This window comes from Oncorhynchus mykiss, chromosome 10, assembly GCF_057628025.1.
Source record: "Oncorhynchus mykiss isolate SJ-2025 chromosome 10, ASM5762802v1, whole genome shotgun sequence".
Lineage (NCBI taxonomy): Eukaryota > Metazoa > Chordata > Actinopteri > Salmoniformes > Salmonidae > Oncorhynchus > Oncorhynchus mykiss.
This window is the reverse complement of record NC_143031.1, coordinates 69971522-69987369: the sequence shown is the minus strand read 5'-3', so window position 1 is coordinate 69987369 and position 15848 is coordinate 69971522. Positions and strand designations below refer to the sequence as shown.

Here is a 15848-nt window from a genome sequence, read left to right as displayed (position 1 = left end):
TACCAGCCATTTTCCTACCTACAGCATTAGAATGCTGATTGACTTGTCAAGGTGAGAGTAGTCACCTTGACTTGTTTACAAATGCAAACAAATGGGATGTCAGAGCAATGTAGCGCAGTTCTGGTTGAAGCATTCACATTGTTGGAAGTGCAACACATCGTTTAATTAACACATGGTCAAATTCAAAGTGAAATATCAACAGGGTCTCATTTAGGGATGCACGATATATCGGTATCGGCCAATATTAGCTAAAAATGCCAACATCGGTATCGGCCCGATGTCTAGATTAACAGCGATGTGCAAAACCGATGTCAAAGCTGATGTGCATACCTATATAACGTAGGTAACGTAATGACGCCACGTAAAACACAGCATTCCTAACCTAGCCCACAATGTCTGCTGTGTGGATCGAGCAGTCAACAAGTCGAGCAGTCATTTGAAAGAGTAAGAACATTTCAGCGAGACAACTCAAAAGGCGAAATCCATTAACGCCAAGATAATGGAATTCATTGCCCTTGACAATCAACCATCAACCATTCTCGGTCGTGGGGGATGTTGGCTTTCGCGACTAGTCGAGCACTGGTACACACTACCAAGTGTGCTATTTTTCAGATGTTGCCTTACAGGAATTACACAGTAATAGCTTCACTGCTATTAGCGTCACGACATACTATGGAATGCCGTTTGGGTCTTTGCGTGTCAAAAAAGATACGTCAAATAACACTGTTTGACAAGTTAAATAAGCTTTTAATTTGACACGTCAAATAACAGTTCTATTATAGAATGTTGTGTGTTCTGAATTTACACGTGCAAGCTAAGTGCCACCACTACTATCAGTAGCACTGTCTAATCTGTACAAAAAAGTCTGCAAACAAGCAAACACCGGCCACGAACGATGTGTTTTACAATACCGCGTTGGTAATAAAGCATTATTTGTTTGACCGCAACTTCTGGGGTAGCTAGCTAGCTTTAGCTTGGTACCTAGCTAGCACAAATACAACCAGCCTGAAAACAATGACCAGTAGAAACTGCAGTCATTTTCATTATTCTTAGCAATGATTTCAGAATCCTTGTGAGTAAGTATTAGCTAGGTAGCCACTTGTTGTTCGCCTATTGAAATTGAACTTCAGCTCATGAAAAATAAATAACTAGCCAGCTACTTAACCCTGTTGCCCAAAGCTAAGGTTATAAGCAGCAAGCTAGCTTCATCTGTCTAGTGAAGCTCGACTGGACCGGGTTATGTGTTATGAAACTAGCCACAATAAGGATTAGGCACAATAGTGGAATTTGCAGTTTGCCTTCAAAATAAAAGTACCTCTTTGAAAGTGATGCAGAAGGTTTCAATTGGTGGAATCATGCCATATTTAGACTAGAAAACATTAAACAAAGTTGGAATGTGAAGCAATGAAATGGGGTATCAGTCTACTCAGTGACACCCAAAGAACACAACTGTGAAGAGTTTACGCAAATATTAGCGTTGTAGCTCTTATCGCAGGACTGTGACTGTGTGAAATCACCTCCCCAGTCAGCCTATTGTGTGTATTGACATTAATTTTCCAATGTACATCTTTACCTAAGGATTGGGAATCAATGAAATGTGGTATCAGTTTACTCAATACCAAAGATATTTTTTCCCAACGTCCTCCTCAGCACTATCATACTCCTAAAAATCCACGCAGTATTGTTTTTCCATGGGAATAGTGTTCAATACACATAGGTTGACGAATGTGGCTCAATTCACAGTTGTTTCAGAGTCCCGCAATAAGAGCTCCAACACTAATGTTCTCTGGGTGTCACTGAATAGACTGATACCTCATGTCATCGCAATGCTAGCTGGGTTCGAGTCCAGCCGGCCGCGACGGGGAGACCCATGGGGCGGTGCACAATTGGCCCAGCGTCGTCCGGGTTAGGGAAGAGTTTTGCCGGCATGGATGTCCTTGTCCCATCGCGCACTAGTGACTGCTGTGGCGGGCCGTGCGCAGTGCAATGTGGTGGTGTTTCCCCCAACACATTGGTTGGCATTGTGTCAAGAGGCAGTGCGGCTTGGCTAGGTTGTGTTTGAGGACGCACGGCTCTCGGCCTTCGCCTCTCCCGAGTCCGTTCAGTAGTTGCAGAGTTGAGACAAGACTGTAACTACCAATTGCAAGACACAAAATTGGGGAGAAAAAAGTTGTAGAAAAAAAAGAATGAATGATAAATCAATTGATGACCCCATTCAAACCGTGTGACATCAGAAATAAGCCTAAATCACACAATTTAATTCAATTTCCTCTTTAGGTTGTTGGTGTCTCTTTGCCCAGTCAGTGAAATATTATATTATACACAAATATTTCCTGAATGCTTTTTATTAGATCAAAAGAGTGGATGGAATAGCAGAATAGCAGCCTGCTGTATGGTACATACTAACAACACTCTAGGTAACATGATACTCTCAAAGAGCTTCTTCTTTATGACACAAATGGTGTCCAAATGGAGCAAGACACAGAGAGCAAGAGGGAGAAAGCGAGAAAAAGAGACAGACAGGAGAGAGCAAGAGAGCGAGAGCAGACAGGTTGAGAGAGCGAGAGAGAACAGGTTGAGAGAGAGAGAGGTAAGGTAAGGAGAGTTAGAGAGAGATAACGGGAATAGAGGAATAGAAGGAGAAAAGAATTGAGTGAAGTGATAGAAGGCAAGAAAGAAAGGGAGTGGGTGAGTCATGAAAATACTAGAGGAGGTCTGACCACGCCAGATGTAATGCGGCCCGTTAGGCTAATTGGCTGGCTCGATCTGGATTAAAGTCCTTCAGCATTAAAGCAAATTACTTTCTGCTCCGTTGCAATGGCTACAATCATCACTAATTTATCATCCTAAAATAGCCAAGACTTTTATCTGAAAATATGCTGTTTTTCTGTGACTCCCTGGGGTTTGGGGTGAGTAAATTGTATGGTTGTAAACTGAAATAATAACTTAGCTTTTAGTCTGATCATTATTTGAATGATGAACAACCTTTCAAATTTACTGTCAACAGCGTTATTATTTTAAATGATGATTTTGACCTTTGGCAGACAGACAGACAAGTGTACAGATAACAGTTGATTTTTACATTCCATTATGAGTATCCTCCTCTACTACAACAACACTGACAGTGGCACGTAGACAGACAACAACGCAGCAGTCATGGGGCACTACGAAGGCAGAAGTGAGGTAAAGGAGTCAGTTAAATAGATGGATTGAACCACAGTTTGAGACAGGGCCGTGTGACTAACATTCCTTGTGGATTCGTAGTGACATAGTGACTGTCGTTGAGGTAACAGACAGTGTGACATATGGTATGGAGTGACAGGGACAACACATCCTCTTAGTAAATGTTGTCACCAGACTGGAGCAGACAGTCAACGTTCCGGTATTGGATTCCCCTGGGCTAATACATTTCCTTCATCACCGTGGGCTAGAAACAGCGTGAAGTGTGAGTGTGTGTGTCAGTACACGTGTGTGTCAGCCCACAAAAAAAAAACATCATAGATTAGCCTTTCGACCTTGGTTGCTCCAGGAGGCCACAAAGCATCTGCCATCAGGGTTAGTTTCTAGAACACAATATGAAAACTACTGTTCCAGAATGTGTATCTATCTAAAATCAGAGCCTCCACCATGTCTAACCTGTTATCATGGACAAAAGGCTGCAGAACAAAACAACACAGCCAACTACGATGTGGTGCCATCTCTCTGGTGCTGTTCCATCGGATGGATTCTACAACAACCCAGATCTTAATATTAGATATGTTGGAGTTCCATTAATGGGCTGAAGCCACACAGGGCTGAAGAAAGCAGCGTTAGAACAGAGGATGCAGAAGAACAGACATGCGCACAGAAACTCTCACACACACACACACACACACTTCTATTTTCCCAGGGACCATAGAAGATCCGCTCCCTCTGTTCCTCAGCTTTACCCTACGTTTCATCATTTCTCTCTCTCTCTTTTTCTCTTGCTTCATGTCTCGCTCTTTCTCCATCTCTCCCACAATCATAGCAACACATCCAATTGTCAAAGACTCGAGCCACCCTAGTCATAGACTGTTCTCTCTGCTACCGCACGGCAAGCAGTACCGGAGCACCAAGTCTAGGGTCCAAGAGGCTTCTAAACAGCTTCTACCCCGAAGCCATAAGACTCCTGAACACCTAGCCAAATGGCTACCCTGACTATTTGCATCCCCCCTATTTTACACCGCTGCTACTCTCTGTTGTTATCATCTATGCATAGTCACTTTAATAACTCTACCTACATGTACATATTACCTCAACTAACCGGTGCCCCCGCACATTGACTCTGTACCGGTACCACCCCTGTATATAGTCTCGCTATTGTTTTTTTACTGCTGCTCTTTAATTACTTGTTACTTTTAATTCTTATCTGTATTTTTTTTAAATTGGGGCTCGTAAATAAGCATTTCACTGTAAGGTCTACACCTATTGTATTGTGACTAATACAGTTTGATTTGAAGTGTGGTATAGAACTGGGGAGTTGCTCAACAGTGTTTGATCCTCTCCAGTTCAAAGGCTCAGAGGATCTCTGACAGGTCCTGGGATCTCACCTAATATCACACTCTACTGAGGATTGACATGTGACAGTGGACATCTCTATCCGCATCGCTTCACAGAGTGATAGGACCAAAGCCACAGCCATTAAATTCAACTGCTGACTTTATGAGGTCAGTAACATTTGAGATAGAGAGGGAGAGAGGGAGAGATGGGAAGAAAGATGAAAAGGGAGAGAGATTGAGAGAGAAAGAGGGAGATATGGAGAGAGAGAGAAAAAGAGAGAGTGCTGGGGATGAGAGAGAGAAAGAGAAAAATGGATACTGAAAAAGGGATATGAGAAAGAGACAAAGAAACAGAAAAGAGAGAGGGAAAGAAAGGGCAAGAGGAAAAATGTGTATACTTTGACACTAAGACAAATTCACAGGGATTTTGTTTAAATACAGTGCCATCTCCCCTGTGACCTTACAGGGAATCTAAATTCCATTAGAAGGGCAAATGGAGAGAGAAAGGGAGACAGTGGGGGTTGCTATGGGAGACAAATACACTACTCTCCAGATGAGGATTATTAATCACGATAATTATATCAGCGCTTCAATTAATTTGACAGCATTATTTGCATCTGCCGCTGCCATTTTCACACCTGTTCAGTGTTCACCATCAGGTCTGTGGAAAATATAATGCCTGTTATATTACTAGAATGGCAATTCATGTTGTGGAGAGAGTCTATACATCTGACATGTCAATTAAACAGAGAAAATGACAACCATATGATGTTAGACTAGTGAAAGATGTCGAATTAATGGACAGATGTTGATTCTGTAAAATACCAAATAAAGAACACACCACAAAGTGAGGAGCTGACTAGCGAATTATAATCTATACCAGGGGTCTCCAACAGGTTGACCGCTAGCCAGTAGCTCACAGCCCACCTATGAGTTGCTCGGCAAACAATTCCCGAAAGTATACGCAATTTTTCATGTGTTCCATTGCAAACGGTCATAAACAAATCTCACAAGTATGCGACACCGCAAGCTCCCAGCTACTAACTAATCAACGCAGCTTTGACATTATTCCACCCATGGTTAGCCACGATTGGCTTAAAAAAACAAACCTAACACAACATCTGCCAATTCATTTCCAGCAATATTGCCCCTGTCTGTCTGTGTGGCGCGCGTTTGTCTATCACTCCACTTGATGTGATAACCATCTTGTGAGTTGACAGAAATAATTTCCCCAAAACCCTTATCCATTAAATGTTAACGGCAAAGGCGGCTTACCTGGCAAAAGTATATCATGATTGAGTATATAATTTGTATCTATTATTTATTATTTGGAAACTTTGCCATGAAATGAACAGCAGCAGTACAGAACCATCACAATAAGCTCGATCAACACGTTCCTGTGCAATTAAAGGGACAGATGCGCAATTAAAGGGGAATTACACTCAACAATCTATTTATTAGCTTTCTTCCAAACCTACATTTGTTTTGTCTTCTGCTGATATTTAGCAATTGACATGGATTCATAACATCCAATTTCGTTGTTTATCTATGAACAATTGTAATTTCAAGAGTGACCCCCCCCCCCCCCCCCCCCCAAATAAAACTGAAAATAATCACAGGTTTTATATGGCCCCCCTTAGAGTTGTTAATTAACCATTATTTTACTAGATATATTGACAGAAAACTACTTTCTACACTAAGGACCCGGGAAGAGAAGAATGTGCTTATCTGAATGCTAGAAAGAAAAAAAAATAGCTCGCAACATGTTTCATTTTTTAAAAGTAGCTCTCATGCTAGAAAAGGTCAGAGACCCCTGATCAATACAAATGATAAATAAAGTGGCACACATCTCTCACCTGGCTTTGGACTTATGTAAATAGATGCTGATTGAGTGTCTTAACAGAAGAAAAAGCTCCAGTAAATCTTTGAAGTGTGTTTGTACCATATCAGATTGACATACAGTAACAGATGTTGACTGTTTGCATCCATGCTGAAGATGGTTTGCCTTCATATTGGTGGTTCTTTTTCTGGGAAACAAATTGGCCACTTCCCTTCCTTTATCCTGTATCCATGCTGAGTTGAAATGATGATTGGGCCTTTGTTAAAGGAGCTACAGTACAGGGAGTTACACAACGGTTGCCTGGTGACCCAAACTGCTCTATGTTCGCTACATACGTCAGTCTGAGACTGCCATCATTGAAGTCATTTGTGGGGATGTCAAAATGCGGGGTGTTGTAGAAAACAAAGTCTTCAGTGATTGGATAATCTCTAACCAATCAAAGTATCAAAGCCCACATGTGTTCTGGCTCTGGCCCAACCCATCAGTTTCTGGACCAGTCAGAACGGTTAGAATGTGTTTACGTTCTAGAAATCGTCGTGGCGGTACTCCGATCCAGACTTATTGCGGAGAATAAATGAACGCCCGTGGGCTTGGCGTAGCATTTGGCTGGAGCAACTGCATCCTGCGCCAATTGCATTCAAATATACTATGGGGCTCCACTCTTTTGAAACGTTGAATGTGTGCATCCGTTGTTCCAACATCCAGGGTACATCCAAAATGGCACCCTATTCCCTATATAGCAAACAAAGTAGAGCACTATGTAGGGAATAGGAAGCCGTTTTCTAAGATCTAGCCGGGGTCATTACCAAAATTTCCAATTGTTAGAAGTGTGTTTCTGTCTAGAACATTACTAGACAGAAGTAGATGAAGATATCTACTGTACTGTAGTTAAAATAGCCTCCTGCCCCTCGCTTACACTCATTATAATATGGCCATGATCATCAACACTAGTGATCAGAGTAAAGCTTGATCCACATTGACAAAAACTAAGGGGTTTTGAAATGCCCCCTCTGTGTGTGTGTGAAGTGGTTATTTCCCCTCTGTGTATAGCTCAGAGGTAACACACAGGTTACCTGAATGAGAAATGAAGGACACGACACTGCCGTTTGAAACATTGTTTTCCGACGTTGGCATTATCAAACGACAGCCGCACCTAATTTGTGTGCCGAGCGACAGCTAATGAGGGAAGCCGATTAATCAAGCTTTAATTGGTAGTTGACAGAGTGTGTTGGGAAGGTTTTGAAACCCCCCTTCAACCCACCCCCTTCCTCTCCTCCTCTACTCCACATCTCCTCCACTCCCCTGGGGTGTGAGTCTCATCTCAGCTGGGTGGGCTGCCCGTGGAACCTGCCTAAACCCCAGAACACGGTACCCAGAGGAGGAGCTGCCAAGTTAGGCATCCTGACGCAGCGCCAGCCCCTCTCCACGGAGACTTCCCCCTGGAGGCCACTGAGAGAGAGGCTTCCTGTTGTGGCACAGGGCCATTGGGAATTCTGATGTTTGGAGGCTACTGTCTTCAACCAATCAGACACTGATCAGGAGGGTGTTTTATGCAGAATCATCCCACTGTTTAGACCTCTAAAGAGAAAATTGTCCTTCCACACACCATGACTGCCTGAGAGACTAGCCACTGTGGCGGTCAAACAAAGTCCACAGGGAGATTAGGCACGGTGACTACAACCAATCAGGATACAGTACAACTAAAGGCCATGGTGTCCGTATGCAGATTCATACTATGAATGTCTATGTAGGTCTTAGTTCCACAATGCCTGTAGTGTTTAGGTCAAACAAAGTCCATGGAATAGTGACAAACAATTATAACGGTAATACATAATGTGAACTCAGTCCACCTCAATGTGCTGACAGTACTGTTCAGACCTGCTGTAAGTATGCTGTTGATATACATGCATCACTTCAAGCTGAATGTGTGGTCAAATGAGTGAATAAAAAGCGTGATTAATTTGGAGTGCACACCGTTTGACACTGAATCATTCCTCCACAGTTACTAGGCAACAAGTGGAAATAACGCTAATGGTTCTGCGGCTGATGAATCCGAGGCGTGCTGAAGTGTTTTGGGTAACTGAGAGGGACTACTTTTTAGCATTCTAAATTCTCCCCTTAGTGACCTCGTTCCCGAGTAGCTGCTATATTTGTTCAAAGATCGTTATGAGGTTAAATATTAGGTTATTGTAAATCTCTCAAGACTCTTCCCTTTTGCATTCAAAGTATGCAGAGTTCTTATTTAATTGTGCTAAGATAACAAACAGAATACTTAGTAGCCTTTTTGTTAATATACGTGGTTGGATATTGAAAGGATATCCTCCCACCTTGGTCGTTGCTTTGAAAATGTCACGGCCGTAAAAAGAAGTGGACCAAAGCGCAGCGTGGTGAGCGTAGATTTTCCTCTTTATTTTGGAATGACGCCAACAAAACAAGAAACAAAATGAACAACCGTGAAGCTTACAGGGCTTTGGTGCCACAAACAAAGTTAACTACCCACAATAAAAGATGGGAAAAAGGGCTAGCTAAGTATGATTGCCAATCAGAGACAACGATAGACAGCTGTCACTGATTGAGAACCATACCCGGCCAAAACAAATAAATACCAAAACATAGAAAATAGAACATAGAATTCCCACCCAAATCACACCCTGACCAAACCAAAATAGAGACAAAAGGTGCGGCCTCCGGCCACAAACCTGAACCTATAGGGGAGGGTCTGGGTGGGCATCTATCCGCGGTGGCGGCTCTGGTGCGGGACTTAGACCCCGCTCCACCTCTGGCTCACCCCACTTTGGTAGCGCCTCTGCTGTGGGGACCCTCTCTGCTGACCCCGGACTGGGGAGCCTCTCTGCTGACCCCGGACTGGGGACCCTCTCTGCGGGCCCCGGACTGGAGGCCGTCGCTGGAGGCTCCGGACTGGAGGCCGTCGCTGGAGGCTCCGGACTGGAGGTCGTCGCTGGAGGCTTCGTGCCATGACTCCTCGCTGGAGGCTTCGTGCCATGGATCATCAATGGAGGCTTCTTGCGATGGATCATCACTGGTGCCTTCGTGCCATGGATCATCACTGGAGGCTTCGTGCCATGGATCAACACTGGAGGCTTCATGCCATGGATCATCACTGGAGGCTTCTTGCCATGGATCATCACTGGAGGCTTCTTGCATCACTGGAGGCTTCTGGCACTCTCCCTGGGTCGACCGACCACCTCTCTACCGCCTCCCAGGTTGTCTCTGGTTCACACCTCGGCACCGCCGACCGTCCCGTGTGACCCAAAAACTTTTGGGGGGGGGGGTCGCTCCTAGCCACACTGCTTGGTCCTTTGGTGGTGGGTAGTTCTGTCACGGCCGTCAAAAGAAGTGGACCAAAGTGCAGTGTGGTGAACATACATTTTCCTTTCATTCTGGAATGACGCCAACAAAACAAGAAACAAGATAAACTACCGTGAAGCTCATGAGGGCTAAGTGCCACTAACACAAGTCAACTACCCACACTGAAGGAATGAAAAAGGGCTACCTAAGTATGATTCCCAATCAGTGACAGCTGTCTATCGTTGTCCCGCCCTCCTTTCGAAAAAGCTGACCACGACTCAATTTTGTTGCTCCCTGCCTACAGACAGAAGCTAAAACAAGAAACTCCCGCGCTGAGGTCTGTTCAACGCTGGTCCGACCAATCTGATTCCACGCTCCAAGACTGCTTCCATCAGGTGGACTGGGATATGTTTCGTATTGCGTCAAACAACAACATTGACGAATACGCTGATTCGGTGAGCGAGTTCATTAGAACGAGCGTTGAAGATGTCGTTCCCATAGCAACGATTAAAACATTCCCAAACCAGAAACCGTGGATTGATGGCAGCATTCGCGTGAAACTGAAAGCGCGAAACACTGCTTTTAATCAGGGCAAGGTGACCGGAAACATGACCGAATACAAACAGTGTAGCTATTCCCTCCGCAAGGCAATCAAACAAGCTAAGCGTCAGTATAGAGACAAAGTAGAATCTCAATTCAACGATTCAGACACAAGAGGTATGTGGCAGGGTCTACAGTCAATCACGGATTACAAAAAGAAAACCAGCCCAGTCACGGACCATGATGTCTTGCTCCCAGGCAGACTAAATAACTTTTTTGCCCGCTTTGAGGACAATACAGTGCCACTGACATGGCCCGCAACCAAAACATGCAGACTCTCCTTCACTACAGCCGAGGTGAGTAAAACATTTAAACGTGTTAACCCTCGCAAGGCTGCAGGCCCAGACGGCATCCCCAGCCGCGCCCTCAGAGCATGCGCAGACCAGCTGGCTGGTGTGTTTACGGACATATTCAATCAATCCTTATCCCAGTCTGCTGTTCCCAAATGCTTCAAGAAGGCCACCATTGTTCCTGTTCCCAAGAAAGCTAAGGTAACTGAGCTAAACGACTACAGCCCCATAGCACTCACTTCCGTCATCATGAAGTGCTTTGAGAGACTAGTCAAGGACCATATCACCTTCACCCTACCTGACACCCTAGACCCACTCCAATTTGCTTACCGCCCAAATAGGTCCACAGATGATGCAATCTCAACCACACTGCACACTGCCCTAACCCATCTGGACAAGAGGAATACCTATGTGAGAATGCTGTTCATCGACTACAGCTCAGCATTTAACACCATAGTACCCTCCAAACTCGTCATCAAGCTCGAGACCCTGGGTCTCGACCCCGCCCTGTGCAACTGGGTACTGGACTTCCTGACGGGCCGCCCCCAGGTGGTGAGGGTAGGTAACAATATCTCCACCCCGCTGATCCTCAACACTGGGGCCCCACAAGGGTGCGTTCTGAGCCCTCTCCTGTACTCCCTGTTCACCCACGACTGTGTGGCCACGCACGCCTCCAACTCAATCATCAAGTTTGCGGACGACACAACAGTGGTAGGTTTGATTACCAACAACGACGAGACGGCCTACAGGGAGGAGGTGAGGGCCCTCGGAGTGTGGTGTCAGGAAAATAACCTCACACTCAACGTCAACAAAACTAAGGAGATGATTGTGGACTTCAGGAAACAGCAGAGGGAACACCCCCCTATCCACATCGATGGGACAGTAGTGGAGAGGGTAGTAAGTTTTAAGTTCCTCGGCGTACACATCACAGACAAACTGAATTGGTCCACCCACACAGACAGCATCGTGAAGAAGGCGCAGCAGCGCCTCTTCAACCTCAGGAGGCTGAAGAAATTTGGCTTGTCACCAAAAGCACTCACAAACTTCTACAGAGCATCCTGTCGGGCTGTATCACCGCCTGGTATGGCAACTGCTCCGCCCACAACCATAAGGCTCTCCAGAGGGTAGTGAGGTCTGCACAACACATCACCGGGGGCAAACTACCTGCCCTCCAGGACAGCTACACCACCCGATGTCACAGGAAGGTCATAAAGATCATCAAGGACAACAACCACCCGAGCCACTGCCTGTTCACCCCGCTATCATCCAGAAGGTGATACAGTACAGGTGCATCAAAGCTGGGACCGAGAGACTGAAAAACAGCTTCCATCTCAAGGCCATCAGACTGTTAAACAGCCACAACTAACATTGAGTGGCTGCTGTCAACACACTGACTCAACTCCAGCCACTTTAATAATGGGAATTGATGTAAAATATATCACTAGCCACTTTAAACAATGCTACTTAATATAATGTTTACATACCCTACATTATTCATCTCATATGTATACGTATATACTGTACACTATATCACCTACTGCATCTTTATGTAATACATGTATCACTAGCCACTTTAAACTATGCCACTTTGTTTACATACTCATCTCATATGTATATACTGTACTCGATACCATCTACTGCATCTTGCCTATGCCGCTCTGTACCATCACTCATTCATATATCTTTATGTGCATGTTCTTTACCCCTTTACACTTGTGTGTATAAGGTAGTAGTTTTGGAATTGTTAGTTAGATTACTCGTTGGTTATTACTGCATTGTCGGAACTAGAAGCACAAGCATTTCGCTACACTCGCATTAACATCTGCTAACCATGTGTATGTGACAAATACATTTGATTTGATTTGAGCATGTCAGCTTGTCAGAAACCTTCTCTTCGTACGGTTAAAGTGAGAAGACATTTCAGCCGGGTGGAGTAGAACACACAAAGAACGATTTATTCGTACCATTTTTCTCTAAATCACCCACTCTGATGGTAATTGATAATTAGAGCCAGAAATAAATAATTTTGGCTGGAATCATTGTTTTATTTGTCACGGGTGATTAGCTTGTCGTGATATGAGACCTGCTGAACGATCGACATCATTGCCAAGCCGTTGATTTTTTATTAGCCGAGACCGAACCTAGAATCATCTTATCCCGTTATGATATGTACTCAACGCTTACTGGCAAAGCTTTATTCAGCCAAACTGCCCTTCAGCTCAATGGCTTGCCCTTAAAGGTGCAGTCTGGGGTCTGTGAATCTCTCTCTCACTGTCAGTCCTTGGATCTAGAGGGATGTCTATGAATTTGAGAGGGATTACATTTTCCTAACCACTTCACTCAGCTGTGTACTAAAACAAGTGACAGGGTGGCTGTTTTTGTTATTATCATTTTATGCTCCAAGAATATACTGTAGCTTGAACCCCAGGTGGGCAAAGAGCCCTCAGCTTTCAAGGATTACCAAGAAACTCCTTTTCTTTGCGGTTTTCAATGGATGTATTCCTGGTATTTCTGGCAATATCGTTTCATGTATCAATCAAGCGAGAGAGAAATGGAAGGCATGAATAAAAGAACTGCCAGCCTCTATCAATAAAAACACATGTACCTCAAGCTAAGAGCTTCCAGATAATCATGTTTCCCAAAGCAACAAAAGCCCTTTCAGTCAAAATGGTGAATGGTAATTGAATAAAATACACATGTAATTTAAGGACGAGGTAAACAAAACTGGTATTTACAGTATGATGGATCAAAGGAAGAAGATGGGGGGGGGGGCGTTTTGCCGATGTAGTAGGCCGACACACACACACACACACACACACAGAGAGTGATACGCACACGCTTGCATGCGCACACACTCACACACACGACACACAACTACTGCAATTATACAAACATGTCACCCTTTCCTCTGCAGCTGTCCAGCAGATTGACTCCATTGTTCCAGAACATTTACATTAGAACAGAAGCCATTTCACAACCTCTGGAGAAGCATTGCATCACTACACGAAGACTCACAGTGCATATTCATTCAGCTCTACTCCAGTCAATTCTATTGTCACTTAAATTAAATGTGTTATGCAGTACAATGGTTAACAGGCCAAGACGACCATATATTTGTTTGTACACTGTGTGTGTGTGTGTGTGTGTGTACACTAATAGACTCTCGCACACACACACACACACACACACACACACACACACATACACACACACGCACACACACGCACACACACGGTCCTTAACTACAGATAATCTGTCTAGAAATGAAACCAAGCTGGGAGTCCCTGTACGTGTGCACCAGCACTCAAATTGCAATCTGATTGGCCAGCAGGCATTGTGGATAGACAGAAATGTCCAGAGTGTTGAAAGGAAAACATGTCCATATGTTGTTGTTTTAAATCTACAACAGTGATGTGTATTAATATGACGTTTTATTATCTCTATAACAGATGAAATGGATGAAAACAATATCTTTGATGAGCAGAGACACATTTCCATTTAAATAATGACTTGACTGAGTTACAGAGTTACACACTCAGACCCAATAACTAGGGCCAGGAGTTGTCCTGGACAACTGACCTGACCAGGAAAAACCCTGGACCCCAGTTTTACCTGGTTATATCACCTGGTCAGGAAAATACACTGGCTTTACTGGTAACACATTTTCCAATGCCTGGGGGGTGGTCAAGCCAATGAACCTCTTCCCCCTACTCAGAGCACTGCAGCTAAGATTCACATAACCCACCCTGTCAGACATCGACACAGTGAAACTTGTCATGGGCAACAATGCATCGACCAAAAATAGAACTCTCCCATTGCAGAAGTATAAAATATACATGAAACCATCTCTAACAGTCGAAAAGGAAGAAGAACCAGAACCACTCTACTGTAAGACAGTCAGGAAGAAGAACCAGAACCACTCTACTGTGAGACAGTAAGGAAGAAGAACCAGAACCACTCTACTGTGAGACAGTAAGGAAGAAGAACCAGAACCACTCTACTGTAAGACAGTCAGGAAGAAGAACCAGAACCACTCTACTGTAAGACAGTCAGGAAGAAGAACCAGAACCACTCTACTGTGAGACAGTAAGGAAGAAGAACCAGAACCACTCTACTGTAAGACAGTCAGGAAGAAGAACCAGAACCACTCTACTGTAAGACAGTCAGGAAGAAGAACCAGAACCACTCTACTGTAAGACAGTCAGGAAGAAGAACCAGAACCACTCTACTGTAAGACAGTCAGGAAGAAGAACCAGAACCACTCTACTGTAAGACAGTCAGGAAGAAGAACCAGAACCACTCTACTGTGAGACAGTAAGGAAGAACCAGAACCACTCTACTGTAAGACAGTCAGGAAGAAGAACCAGAACCACTCTACTGTAAGACAGTCAGGAAGAAGAACCAGAACCACTCTACTGTGAGACAGTATGGAAGAACCAGAACCACTCTACTGTAAGACAGTCAGGAAGAAGAACCAGAACCACTCTACTGTGAGACAGTAAGGAAGAACCAGAACCACTCTACTGTAAGACAGTCAGGATGAAGAACCAGAACCACTCTACTGTAAGACAGTCAGGAAGAACCAGAACCACTCTACTGTAAGACAGTCAGGAAGAAGAACCAGAACCACTCTACTGTGAGACAGTCAGGAAGAAGAACCAGAACCACTGTACTGTGAGACCGTCAGGAAGAAGAACCAGAACCACTCTACTGTAAGACAGTCAGGAAGAAGAACCAGAACCACTCTACTGTAAGGCAGTCAGGAAGAACCAGAACCACTGTACTGTGAGACCGTCAGGAAGAAGAACCAGAACCACTCTACTGTAAGACAGTCAGGAAGAAGAACCAGAACCACTGTACTGTGAGACCGTCAGGAAGAAGAACCAGAACCACTCTACTGTAAGACAGTCAGGAAGAAGAACCAGAACCACTCTACTGTAAGACAGTCAGGAAGAAGAACCAGAACCACTCTACTGTAAGACAGTCAGGAAGAAGAACCAGAACCACTCTACTGTAAGACAGTCAGGAAGAAGAACCAGAACCACTGTACTGTGAGACCGTCAGGAAGAAGAACCAGAACCACTCTACTGTAAGACAGTCAGGAAGAACCAGAACCACTGTACTGTGAGACCGTCAGGAAGAAGAACCAGAACCACTCTACTGTAAGACAGTCAGGAAGAACCAGAACCACTGTACTGTGAGACCGTCAGGAAGAAGAACCAGAACCACTCTACTGTAAGACAGTCAGGAAGAACCAGAACCACTCTACTGTAAGACAGTCAGGAAGAA

The 15848-nt window shown here is 44.4% G+C and overlaps 1 protein-coding gene across 4 annotated transcripts in view; it reads right to left on the bottom strand.

Moving 5' to 3' along the window:
• The window catches only part of LOC110498435 (type II inositol 3,4-bisphosphate 4-phosphatase), a 258204-nt gene that overhangs the window by 201587 nt on the left and 40769 nt on the right, over positions 1–15848 (bottom strand). The window lies entirely within an intron of this gene.